Consider the following 12,957-nt stretch of genomic DNA (forward strand, 5'->3'; position numbering starts at 1 on the left):
CTGTAGCCTACACCACGGAACTGACGTGCAACTACACGCTGCGGCGACACAGAACAACTGCGATTGGTCCAAAATGCATTTCTTCATTCGTGCGTCTCAATTGCCCGAGAAGCACTGAACAATCTTCCCATTTCTGCTTTCTACACACCATCGACTCTGACGTTTCCTCCATTATCTGTGTTGCAGTGATTATCCGCCGTTCAACGTTTATCAGCTTCAACTCCAACTCCGGTTGCCAATGTTTGAAGTGCGAGAACCTCAACACGCATCAACGTATAGGAAAAGACTGCTGCCAGCGCACCAGTATAAACGCTAACGCCAGCGTAGCACGCTACAGAGTAGGCTCTGAGACCACTTCATGATTTTCCAGCGGCAAAAGCTAAATGTTTACCACTGAACGGGGAGTGACTGTTGCAAAGTCTACTGATGGAAACACTTGTAAATCCTCAGATGCTAATGCTTCTGGAGATTAGCCAGGCCATGCACTTGGCTGAGCAGCAGGTCCTAATCAAACCATGTCTGGGTATGTGAGTACTGCTACATATTTGTGTTTTAAAAAAAAAAAAAGTATACTGTATATATTAGGGATGTCCTGATTAAGTTTTTCAGCCCGGCGATCTGACCTTAAATAAACAACATTTCCTTCCCAGGAGATTCAAAAAGGCTTTTCTTATCTTATTTGTTCTTCTAGATAACTCATGCACCAAAAGCTAATGTAGTGTGGAGGGTAGAGGGCAGCTACCGCGGCTCCAGAAAACCTCTGTTCTCTGCTACAGAAACGGGCTCGTCATCCAACACCATGAACTCTGTGACCCTCTCTGGAATATTTTTCACTTTGACGCTAGCCAGTGAAGTAGAAGGAGATGTTGTGGCGCTACAAGAGACGTGATTTTGGTTTAGGGCAGACCTAAAATAAAAAAATTAAAAAATTAAAAAAAGATACGGCTTGGCCAAAGCACGATATTGATCTTTTTAATATTTAGAATGGGCCGATCTGGTTCTCAATTCAGTTCTTAAAGTGTAATATACATGGCCTGGGCCACAGACACGGTTCACAGCATTCATACAGAACCAACAATGAGAACAAACTGATCCGATCATTTTAAAAATGCCCGGATCTGCCCTGATACCGTACGATATGTCCCTAGTAAATACTGATGAATATATGGCAAAATGAAAAACAATTACCATGGAATTAACAGCTATATTTGCAGATTAGCCCTTTAAAACTGAAAGACAGCCAGAGCAAGAGCACGGGAAGCTGGCTGGGTGCTAAAACAGTCAGCAAACAGTGAGTGGATCTCATAAGTCATGACAACTCTATATCCTAGAAAAAGGCATACGTTCCCCACAACAAAAAAGCAAAGTGCTCTTTTGGCTGAGGGAGAGCGCACAGCAGAGTGCACCAGAGGGGGGAAAAGAGAGTGGGGTGAGACAGCAGAGGTCCCATGGATTTTAACATGGAGGGATGTAGTAGCAGTACCTCTAGCATTAGCGCACGTCCCATCCCCCTAAACTACACAAACACACAACCAGCCTCCTTTCCTTCCTCTTGCGGCGAGGGATGCAGGTCTGGAAGAAGAAGAAGCACTGGAGGATGCAGTGGCGTGGGAAGGGTTAAGTCCAAACAGATCCATCTGCTTCCTCGTCTGTCCTCCTGGCAGGCTGCTGGCCCCGGCCCAGCTTTTACACAGCCTGCAGCCTGACGCAAAGCATAAACACGTAGACACAACTGGACTGCACACATCAAGACCACAGCACTGACCGGTTCGAGTGCTGTTTTGTTATATAAAAAGGAAAAGGTTTTCCAGATGGAACCCAACTAAATATTCATGGCCTGGGCCAAAGACCCCGGTCAATAAAATTCATACAAAACCATCAATGAGAACAAACATATATTTATTTTGACAGAAAAACAATTTAATAAAATAAAAGTTTTGCTTTTATTGTAGCGTCCATATATATTCCACTGTAACTCAACTCAACAACCAGTTTACTTGAGGTAATGCGTGACAGGATTACTATTTACAAGTATTTTGGTCTAAGTACAACACCCGCTGCTGCCTGTGTGCAACCACAGTCATGGTCATGAGGACAACAATGCCTGCGAGAAAGCCGTCTGCACACACGGAACTAGAACACATTTGCTTTAACGCCAACATCACATTTACAAGAATAAACACACGCACTGTGTTTCACAAAGGCTTAACTGCACAAGCTAGCAAGCAAGCAGGCAAACAAACAAACATCCCACACGAAAGTACAGGCGGTAACATCATCTTTCAGGTCAAGCTAGTCAACTATAGCATTTCGAAAAGCTCAACAACTCAGCCGCAAGTCTAGATGTTAATCCAAGACGTGAAATTGCGAGGGGTTATCTTCGGTGCATGTCCTTGGCACTGACTGAGAAGCCTTAAGTCCTTATCAGCATTTCTGATACGTCTCCAATAACATTTTTCAACCTTCAGCGAGCAAAAACAACACGGTGTAGTTGTGGAGTCTACGAGGGAGCAGACAGAGTGATCATTTATTTGTTTTGCCACACCTTCAAGTTAGAAGTTGCAGGAAGGAAGTGGTAAACTGGAACAGTCGGGCTTTCCTAATTAATGTGAGCTAAGTCTGGTGATAAGCTTAAATGACAGCAACCTGAAAGCACTGTTTACATGACAGTTGCAATAACTTTCTCTGTGATTATAATCACACTGAGATTGCCATACTTTTGTATGAGCCTTCTCACCACAACGTACTTCCTGCAATCATACCAGAGCGAAAGCTTCTACTGTACTGCAGGGTTCTGCTGTATACCTACAGCTCTGAAACATTCAAAATAAAGCCAGAAGCAAGAAAAAATACCTGCTATGAAAGGCTACTCCATTTGGGGGCCTTCACTGAAATGAATATACATGCCTGGGCTCATCCAGTGTGCACAGCCGGACAGCTGCAGAGAATCAAAGGCAGGGGCATAAAGGGAGGGGACATCAGTGTGCACGGTGCACACGCCCTCATAAAAAGAGCATGTTGTCGCTGAGAAGACAGGCTGTCTGATCAAGGAACACCTGGTTGGGGAGAGGCCCATACCTGCTGAACCCTCACAGCTTTTCCGCCTTTGTGTTTAAGCCGCACAAAAGAGGCCTCGCTTCCACAAGGCACACCGTGCCGCATTCGCAACGGTGAAGTTAACACAGGAGGACTTGTTTAGGCCGCCGACGTCGAGGTGTGTCTGAGCGAGAGACGAGGGAGCGGGAGAGGGAGAGACAGAGAGGGGCGTGCAGACTTACAGTGTGTCAGACAACAAGGTCAGCCCATCCCCAGAGAGGTGTTGGCTTTCTAACAGAGCATAGCTACTTGAAACCAAGGTCATTGCTCTGTGGCTGGGAGAGGGACGGGAGAGTGGGGCCAGACAGGGACAGCTTCGCCACATGCGTGCAGCCCGCTGTGGCATAGGTTTTGTTTTATGTGCGTCTGCGTGTCACGACGTCCTCAGATTGACGGAATTCAAATCACTGGCGGGATAAAAATAAATAATTAAAAGGATAAATAACATATCCACACCCATTCAGCGACAATCTTCCTGAAACCAGATGCCTTTCTGCGCTAAACAAATCAGGAAAAAAATCCATTATTGCTGCCATTATGGCTGGAAACTGTAGAGTAGGGTTCTTAGCTTCTCTCTCTGTACTCACTCAACATTAAACAGTCCTTTGCTGCTTGGCTTTGACGGTCTTCCTAGAAAAAGGAGACCTATTGACTAACACAGCACTCTGACACAGTACGGGATGAGATAACGACACAAACATGTTATATGACCCTTTTTATATGTATATTAAATATACCACTGAAACTATAAATTTCCACTCTGTTAAATTTCATTTAAGTTATATACTAGTATACTACACCGACCCAGCCATAACATTAAAACCACTGACAGAAAACGTAAATAACATTGACCATCTTGTTACAATTCAGTGTTCTGCAGGGAAACCTTTGGACCTGGCATTCATTCGAGTGGATGTGACATGTAGCACCCACCTAGACCAGACCAGACACCCCCACTTGCTGAGACACAGGTAAACACACAACAAACATGAAGAACAGCACAAGGTGTTGACCTGGCCTCCAAATTCACTAGATCACGTATCTGTGGGATGATCCACAGAGGCCCCTCCCCTCAATCCATGAACCCAAACACCCCCACTAACAACATCATGTTGCCAGACACCACAGGACACCCTCAGAAGGCCCACGTCCATTCTCTGATGAGTCACAACTGCTTTGGAGGCCTGCACAATATTAGGAAGGTGGTTATAATGTTACGCCGTATCGTGCATGTTGACAGCTCTGCAAAAGTGCGTGCCATTGCCTGAACGCTGAACCCATGAATAAAATTTGTATTTGTACACACTGTCAACAACACCTAACCTCATTATACGTGCGTGACATCCACGGGGGGGCGGGGGGTGGGGGTGCCGGATGAGGGGCTCCTGGACGGACACAAACAAAACCAAACCGTGCAAGGAGGGAGGGCGACTTCAATGTTATCTTATCCTCCCCCACCTTGGACAACAGCCTAGCAGCTCTAAAATTAGCCGTCACATCTAAACACAGTCTTTGGTGTAGCAGCTACTCTTTTGATGGGAACTTGGCTCATGACTGACGCACTGAAAGCGCGCCGAAGCCCGTCTCCAAATGCAGAGACGAAGCCAAAACAGAATACAAATGCAAAGCAGAGACGACAGCCCTCGACTGTCTCCGTTTTTACATACGAGCTGGCAGGCATTTGGATGAAGCTCTTATCAAAAGTGATCTATTTTTTTTTAGCGATATTCTGATTTTCTACCCAGAAAAATAGCACCATATTGATTATAACTAAATTATCCTAACCATGTTTTATAATAAATTACAAATAACCAAAAAATAGCCATGACAAGATTATTGTGACAGTAAATGAAGGGTACAATAATCACATAGAAGCCACCGTGCAAAGTAAGGAGAAAGAAAATAAGAAGGAGCCGCGGCGGCACATATACAAACGTTGAATTATAGATAAAGAAGAGGAGGAAGCAGATATGATTCACCAAGGACACGGCGACACGTGAAGCTTCCTTTAAAATACAGGGTTCCAGCTGATGATAGAACCGAGACGACGGCAAAATACACGGCGACTCATAGACCACCAACACTATAAAGCAGCCGTGAGCCCAAATCAGTCTAACCATCAGGTACGGATCCTGCTTGTGCGTGCGTGCATTAACATGTACTTAGGGCTGGTGGAAAAAACGGTGCCTGGGAAACAACCGTGACCTCCCAGCAAGAGAGAGAGGACAAAAAGAAAACGTTGATGAAAGCAGAGAAAGCACGTGAATGTGCAGGTTTACAGCGATTTTTTTTTATTTATATTTGTTTAAAGACGTGTTTTTAAGAGAAAAATAATAATAATGCATTAATAATAAAATAATTACAATAATTTCTTAACGTAAATGTGCCAATGGGTAAGTTTTCCTTCCAAATATGGATTACTAAAACCCTAAAGAACAATAAACACAACAGATATCCCCAACTTAATGTGCAAATATGAACTGTTGCTGCTATGTGCATGCTACTAAAATCATACAAAGTTAAATCGGTGCAAGAAACTGCGTCTCGTGCACATTTTTTAGTTGAGTGTGGTAAATTGGGAACATCTTCTGGTTCCAAGTAACTCTTCCTCTTCATCATTCCAACTCCACAGAGGGAGAGAGCTGCAGTAATAAAAGAGGGTTGAGCCTAGAACTCAACGCTTCAAAAATATAAATCTGTCTGCACGCTATGCTTTTTTTATATCCCTTTCACTCTCACACCTACGATTTACTTCTACTCACTCATAGTGCTAACTGGTTTGAACCTCCGTGACAGAGAGCACGCCGGCCTCCCACTCCCACCCAACTAACGGTGGCAATCCGCCAGGTGAGGTGGGGAAGGGAGTGTGCGTTGTCAAACTCTAACCTTACGCGATCACCGGGCATACTGATGTGGAACCCACCCCGAGGCGGGCAGTAAAAGCAGAGCGCTGCATTCCCATCTCCCTGAAACTGCGCGACCTAAATCAGACCTCAAATTCCTCCGCCTGGGATGTGAGCTCTCTGCCATTCAGCTTGCTATTAGCGTATTTCTCCACACTCCACGCCACAGTGCCTCGCCTGTTCCCTGCAAACAGACTCCTTCTATACGGCATCAGTATGCAGTCTGCCTCGAAGAGGGGGGGGAGGAGAGAGGGAGGAGGAGTGGCATAGAGGAGGGAGAGGGGGGGAAAAAGGGGAAGGCTGGGAAAACAAAGCCTCTATGGTCGTCTCTCCAGCCGGGCCAGGCCCGAGCCGCAGTAGCGGGGGCGAGTTATGTAACGTGACTGGCAGGGCCCACTTCCCTGTTCAGAGCCGCCGCTCACACTAATCCCCACTGAGGAACAAGCCCTGCTTTGGAGAAAGAGGAGGAGATAGAGGGGCGGGGGGGGAGCTCTGAGGGAACCAGTGGAGGAGGTGTGATTACAAGATTTTTTAGCCTTTCATCTGGACAAAATCGAACACACACACACACACACACACACACACACAACTCCCATCTCTGCTCCTCTGCTGAAAGATAACAGTCAGAATGATATCAGCACTGCTGATGGCTGACTACAGCACACAGAGGAGACACCACTTTCACAGAAACAGCCTGTCTGCGACATGTGATAATGACACACACTGAAAACGTACACACGAGGCTTACTACTTACTGGCTTGCACGCTGTATTGATAATATTTAATCAAGCAGACGACGTAAAGGCTCTGGGGTGGGGTGGGGTCGGGTGGGGTGGGGGGCGGTGCAAGACTTCTTCCTTCAGTCGTATTATAAAGATCTGGTGATTATTATGTAACGGATTCTGCTCAACAGACTGGGTTCACACAACTCTAAAAGCAGAGCCCAGAAGAATGCATGAGGAAAACGGAGCTGTAAAGTCAAGTCTGCAGCTTTAGCACATTACAGAGGCTCCACATACCCAGGTAGGGAGGGAGCATTTAGACATGCCGGGGTGCTCCGTGAGGCTGAATCACATTTATTAGTTATAGAGAAACAACAAAGACAGGAAAAAGGGACAAGTAATCACCAGGAACCTCGGTGAGTTCTGCTAACCACAGAGACCAGGTGGAGGATTTAAAGCGGTTAAAAATAAAAGTCTGATTCTGATTTACTGAGCTGCTTGCCTGGAAACCATGTGACTGGCATCACATGAGGCGAAGGAGGGAGGAGGAGAGTGGCAAAGGGTTTGTGTGTGTGTGTTAGTGTGTGTGTTTGTGTGTGCCCAGCTCCCACAGGCGCACACAGCATGTATTCCACTCCTGGCACCATAATAAGCTTTGTGATCAGTTTCCTTGGTTTCCACTGACAGTAAGCAGATATAGGCAGCTCGGAGAGGTAAACAGAAGCCGCTCTTGCTGGTGCACAGCCACAGGCACAGACATGAGAGAGGCGGATGTGAGAAGAGTAAGAGGGTGAGAGATGAATTTGTGCAGAAGGGGGGGGGGGGGGGGGGTAAGCCAATCTTGCAGCTGTTGGGTGTCAGGGCCACAGGCAGTCCAGACACTGATCACTCTGCAGACAATTTCTGCATAAACGTTTTTTGTTTCCGCCATCAGAAATCTTCCTGTCTCTTTCAATGTGACCTAGCACATATATATATATATTTTTAAATCACACATCACTGTGACCAAAGAGGCGTTGGTAATTCTTAGCATCCCTCCACCAAACATGCTCTTCTCTTATCCCTTTAGGACTGACATGCATTTGCAATGAATGTATAACCGTGATTCACTCGATTTCCGTCTCATCTGCAAAAAAAATCGTGCTTCAACGTTGCCAAGTTGATTTCATTCCCTCCTAACTAGGCAGCAGCGTTTGCTGGCAGAGACGTGAACATTCATCAGGATGTGGCTTGGACGGAGCGGCAACTCGTCTGATCTGAGCAGAACTTCGCTAATGAGGTAGTAAAACCGTAATTTCTGTGACATTAAGACGTACAATCGAAAACGGCCGCGCGCTCATAAACCGGGGAAATTTTTTTACACGGCCGCGACTTTCAGCTGCACGTTAACCGACGGGAAGATTTAGTACTTGTGCGCGCGTGTGTGTGTGATGCATGTGTGAGCGAGCGAGCGAGCGAGACAGAGGGTAATGGAGGGCTTTTGTTGGACACATGCTAGTTCTGCACTACAGAAGCTGTGACCTACTTTTTATAGTCTCTAACACAGACACACACACACACAGCTTCTGACAAAGGGACAGGAAAGCAGAGGTTAGGCATGCACTAAGCCCCGTTCTTAATACATGCATTCCAGCGGCGAGAGCTCAATGCTGCTGCGCTTTCAGCCTGCCTGTTGGTACAAGCATCTCCTGCACACACACACACACACACACACACACACACACACTCACACTCTCGCATGCCTCACAATAAAGGTTAGAACCTGATACTTGAAAGCACATATGCATACAGGTACACTCACTAACCCACAGACCTCCTTTGTTAAAAAACATCACCCTGTCTGCTTGGATAATATGCTCCTCGTCTGCTTTGTTAATATAACGGTGTAATTTACCAACCTTAAGAATATTCAAACATGGTTGACACTACCGTAGCCACAAGTATCACATTCCCCTCCAGTCTTTTCCAGTACTCAAGATGCTATGTTTTCACTGAATGCCCACACACACACACACACAGACAGACACAAAGCACAACAAACCAGTGTCAGCTCGACGGTTATACTTTCAAATGATATATTATTTGCCAACATACCGATTCCATGGCTGTGGGAGAATGTCAGTGGGCTAAAATCCAACTAGAAAAACACCTGCTGCTGCAGAGTCCACCGAATCCTGAAAAACAACATGAAAACAAAAACCGAGCGTTAATTACCAGCACAGCACAAGCAGTTTCACATTCCTCGCCATGAATTGGTATTAGGGTGCATGCAGAGGGTCATGTTTCGCTTCCCAGGATCGGTTCTCCCGCAGGTCTCCGGCGCAACTGAGAAAGGCCTACGGGGAAAAAAAAAAACGTCGTAGGGCGACACAGACATGCAAGCTGGTGCATTTTAACCCGCGTTTGTTCGACACTGGGAGCCCCAAGTCTCGTTTTAATCCAAAATGCCTTTGAACCTATGTGGTTATGACGAATCACAAACCTTGCTGCTGTGTGCACCGTGTGCCCTGAGCCTCCACCTCCACCTCCACCTCCCCGCCCAGGATATAGGTTTAGAAAGATAACAAACAATTATGAGTTTATTTCTGACTAAACATTCCCTTGCTTCGGGGATTTTTGTGACCGAATCAACAGGCATGTAGGGCGCCCGGCTGTGGTCACAGAATAGCCACAGGCGACCAAGCAAATATAGATAAACTGATAAATCATGTCTGCAACATGTCGCTGCAACAAATCAAAAATTCTTTGGGCCATTTCCCTATGCTCCAATATGCAGAACGTTATACTTATTCGTAAAAGCTTCCTAAACCCATCACAAATATGCTTATATTTTAAGGATAAGGAATTTCAAAATAGGAAAGAATGCATTTATTCTATCAAATTATGCAAAGACACACAAGCGGTTCCACCAAATATGACAATCTGACTTGGTGGAACCTACAGAAACTAAATGAGAACATTTCACTGTTGCTTAGATTAGTTGTAATGTCCATTGCACCACTCTCTACAATAGTCAGCAACTCAGCCCACGTTTAATTTATTTAAATCTATTAAATAAAGACAAAGAGTCTCATTCCATACCTGGAAAAAATGTAATATATATCTAAATCCCACACAATGACTACAAAACATTCTTAAATTCACACTAAAACTGAATTTTACTGCACCATTACAGCCCACTGATTTATAATTATTGCAAAAAGAAGAGTTTAAATCTCGGGATGTACTAATCGGAAATCCTCTCTACTTGAAACCCAAACACTGGCTACGTACTACTAATGTCATAATTTAGCTTCTTGTGCAAACCTAAATCTCGTAAACCCATCTGTGTGCAGACTGTTTAAACTGATTCTTACTTCTGTTAAATAATTACTGATAAAATCATGCTGGTACATGCATCACCCTGCGAGAGGATATCACCACTTGCGATGGTGTGTAATTTCTATTTATACTGCGTATATGTATATCGGTGTCATTGTGTTTACTGAACTGAAAAACCACAACAGTATACAGTGAAATCTTCGAGCCAGTGAACCGATAATAGGCCTTCCCCCCTGCCCCCTCCTAAACAGCACAACGAGGACAAGAGTTTATCAGCAGGACAAGAGAGGATGTTTAACCGAGGCCCAGTTTTGGGGTGTCATTCCAGCGATTATGGGACACGCCCCCCTCCACCCCAATCTGAAGCCACGTTTGCTTCGTGTATCTGGCTTTAAGGGACTGAGGGCCGGCAGTTAGGAGCATCAAGTTGTCGGCTTTAGCACAGGCAGGGTGGCAGGTGGGAACGCGAGACAGGATTAAGGCCAGACCTCCCTCGGTCGGCTTGAGTGGTAAGGAGGATGATGGTTAGATGCGCATTTGTATTTGTACCAGAGTGGAACCTGCGGGGTTTTCCCAGCGGGAAGCATGGGATTGCAATAATCCAGCCAGGAAGCAACAACACTACCCTCCCAACAGAGTTTTGGATACAGCTACGCAGACAATCCGCTTTGATGATGGCCCAAAAAACTGACAAAGCACGACTGCATCTCCGAGCGCAACGCCGAAAACGAACCCAGAAACGTTAAGTCTCTAACTTTCTTTCATGTGTGAAGATTCTTTTCGTGCAAAAATAACATTTGCAAGTACCTAATGAATGAGAATTTCTCTTTTTGCAACCAACGTGATTTTTGTGAAATAAAAAAAAACGTAAAAGCAATATAAATAAAACATATATAAATGAAAATACACACATAAATGGGGTTGTTATGCAACATTTAGCCAGAAAAACTGATGTAAACCAGCACATGCATGTTGCTGGTGGAAGAGTTGTTCTGCACCTGAATGGCAAGAATACCGAGACAAAGCATACCAGGAATGACATTTTTTTTTTTTCACGGTCCACCGACTGATTGCAAAACTGCACTACCGCAGTCAAGTGTCTTTCTTTAAACAGCTGACAGCATAGACCAGTGACTAACTGCTGGCAAGATCAAGACAAGACCTGGAGCTCCTCAGCAACTGCAAGGCACTTGGTTGTAGTGAGGACAAGGTGCTCGGCAGCTGCGTTGGATTGACGACACCAAACATTACCGGAGTTGTGGCCGACAAACACAAACACAGAAAAAGACAACACACAGGACAGATTCCTCTGCCCACAAGAACTACATCCGATGGAGAGTAGTTGTCGAAACACAAAGCAGGAGCCAGGTGCACCAGCTCTCTGCGAGGTCAGTCAAAAGTCAGAATTAAAGGGGACGGGGGGGGGCGATCTCGGACGTCTCTGTATCTTTTACAACTGACAATCTGACATTTACACCCACTAATCACAGTAATTGTACACCTGCGCTATGAAAATGTGCGCCGTTATCCCCTTCTTCGAAACAATATCGCATCTTTGGCCGTTCGGAACAACCGTAGGCACTTGTGCTGCCTGATAAAGTCGAACAACTCAGTCATTTCTGAGCACAGCAAAAAACGTTATTCTAAGAATGTGGTCCGTGGAGCGTAATGGTTACTAAAACTAAAGCAATGCCACTGTTTGCCTCTGGACATGCATATTTTACTAGTGTCAAACAGTAGCGGTTTCTACCTTGCTAATTAGCATTGACTAAGCTTCACCAGGAGAGAAGGAGAGGCCGATAACACGTGCAGCACACACACAAAATCTGCTGAATGGACGGATTTAGACGAAACATCAATAATATCCTGTATGAGGAGACGTATGAGCGTATGCATGTATGTAAATGCCCTGCCTTGACGTGGGTGTTGTTTAAGCACCGCTACCAAAGTATGCAGAGACCAAACATTCAGTTTTATCTAACATAACCGCAACAAATGTCTAGTTCTGCATCACCATGACAGCATGCCTGCATATTTCATTCTCCTGCACTGAGTTCGTCACATCATTGCGTGTATTTCCATATATCGATGAGGAGCGGAACTGATCGTGAGCCCCTGGCGTGCCGAGTGAGATCACGCGAGTCGTCAAAGCGGCAGCCCTCTTCAAAACACCGCTGCATGCGAGAGAGCCGCCGAGGCCAAGCCCCGAGTTTTAACGATGACCTTCAACAAGAATCAGAGGCGGTCTTTGATGATGACAGACTACGACTGCAGATAAAGATAAAGCTCTTCACTGGAGCTCAGAGGGCGGCGTCTCGCACTGGAGTGACTCAAACGTTTGGTTGCGGCAACGCAGGGCTCATATTCCTAAATGAACTTTACTTTCACAATTGTTGCAACAGCTGTATGAGCTCTGCAAATGTCCGACTATTTTATATTTAACCCGACGAGAGCCCCTGCGTGCTCCAAAGTCCAACAGGCAAGGCATCAGGGTGACAAACTGAGGTGACACCCAAGACATTACAGGAAAAAGTAAATATTAAGGGGGTGGTGAAATAGGTGTAAAAGGGAGTTTAATGCTTGTAGAGAAAGAAAAAGTCTTCATGGGGAATGCAACTATCGGAAGGAGAGAGTGCTGGTTCAGTTTGAATGACCAGTGAGGGATTGCTATCGGGGCAGATTCAGGCATTTTTAAAATGATCGGATCGAGTTTCAGCCAAACGCCAATCTTTATTTCAAAACTTCTTCCTCTGTTTTAAAGGTTAGCGTCAAAGCTGCCAAAAAGTCTAAGTAAAAGAAGAGGAACCAACATCACGTGACTAAACATTTTCTGCTGTGTAGAAGTACTTTACTGTAAAAAAAAGTCAGTCAGAGAGCAATTTGTAAATTATGCAATGTGGATATTTGGTGAGGCG

The 12,957-nt window shown here is 45.3% G+C and overlaps 1 protein-coding gene across 2 annotated transcripts in view; it reads right to left on the reverse strand.

Annotated features, from left to right (window-relative positions):
* The window catches only part of ankrd11 (ankyrin repeat domain 11), a 97,182-nt gene that overhangs the window by 60,738 nt on the left and 23,487 nt on the right, over positions 1–12,957 (reverse strand). For both annotated transcript variants that reach the window (XM_084541400.1, XM_084541399.1), the window contains exon 2: positions 8,816–8,895. The gene's annotated coding sequence lies outside the window, so the exon portion shown is untranslated. The remainder of the gene's footprint in view (positions 1–8,815; positions 8,896–12,957) is intronic.

This window comes from Chelon labrosus (assembly GCF_963514085.1).
Source record: "Chelon labrosus genome assembly, chromosome: 3".
NCBI lineage: Eukaryota > Metazoa > Chordata > Actinopteri > Mugiliformes > Mugilidae > Chelon > Chelon labrosus.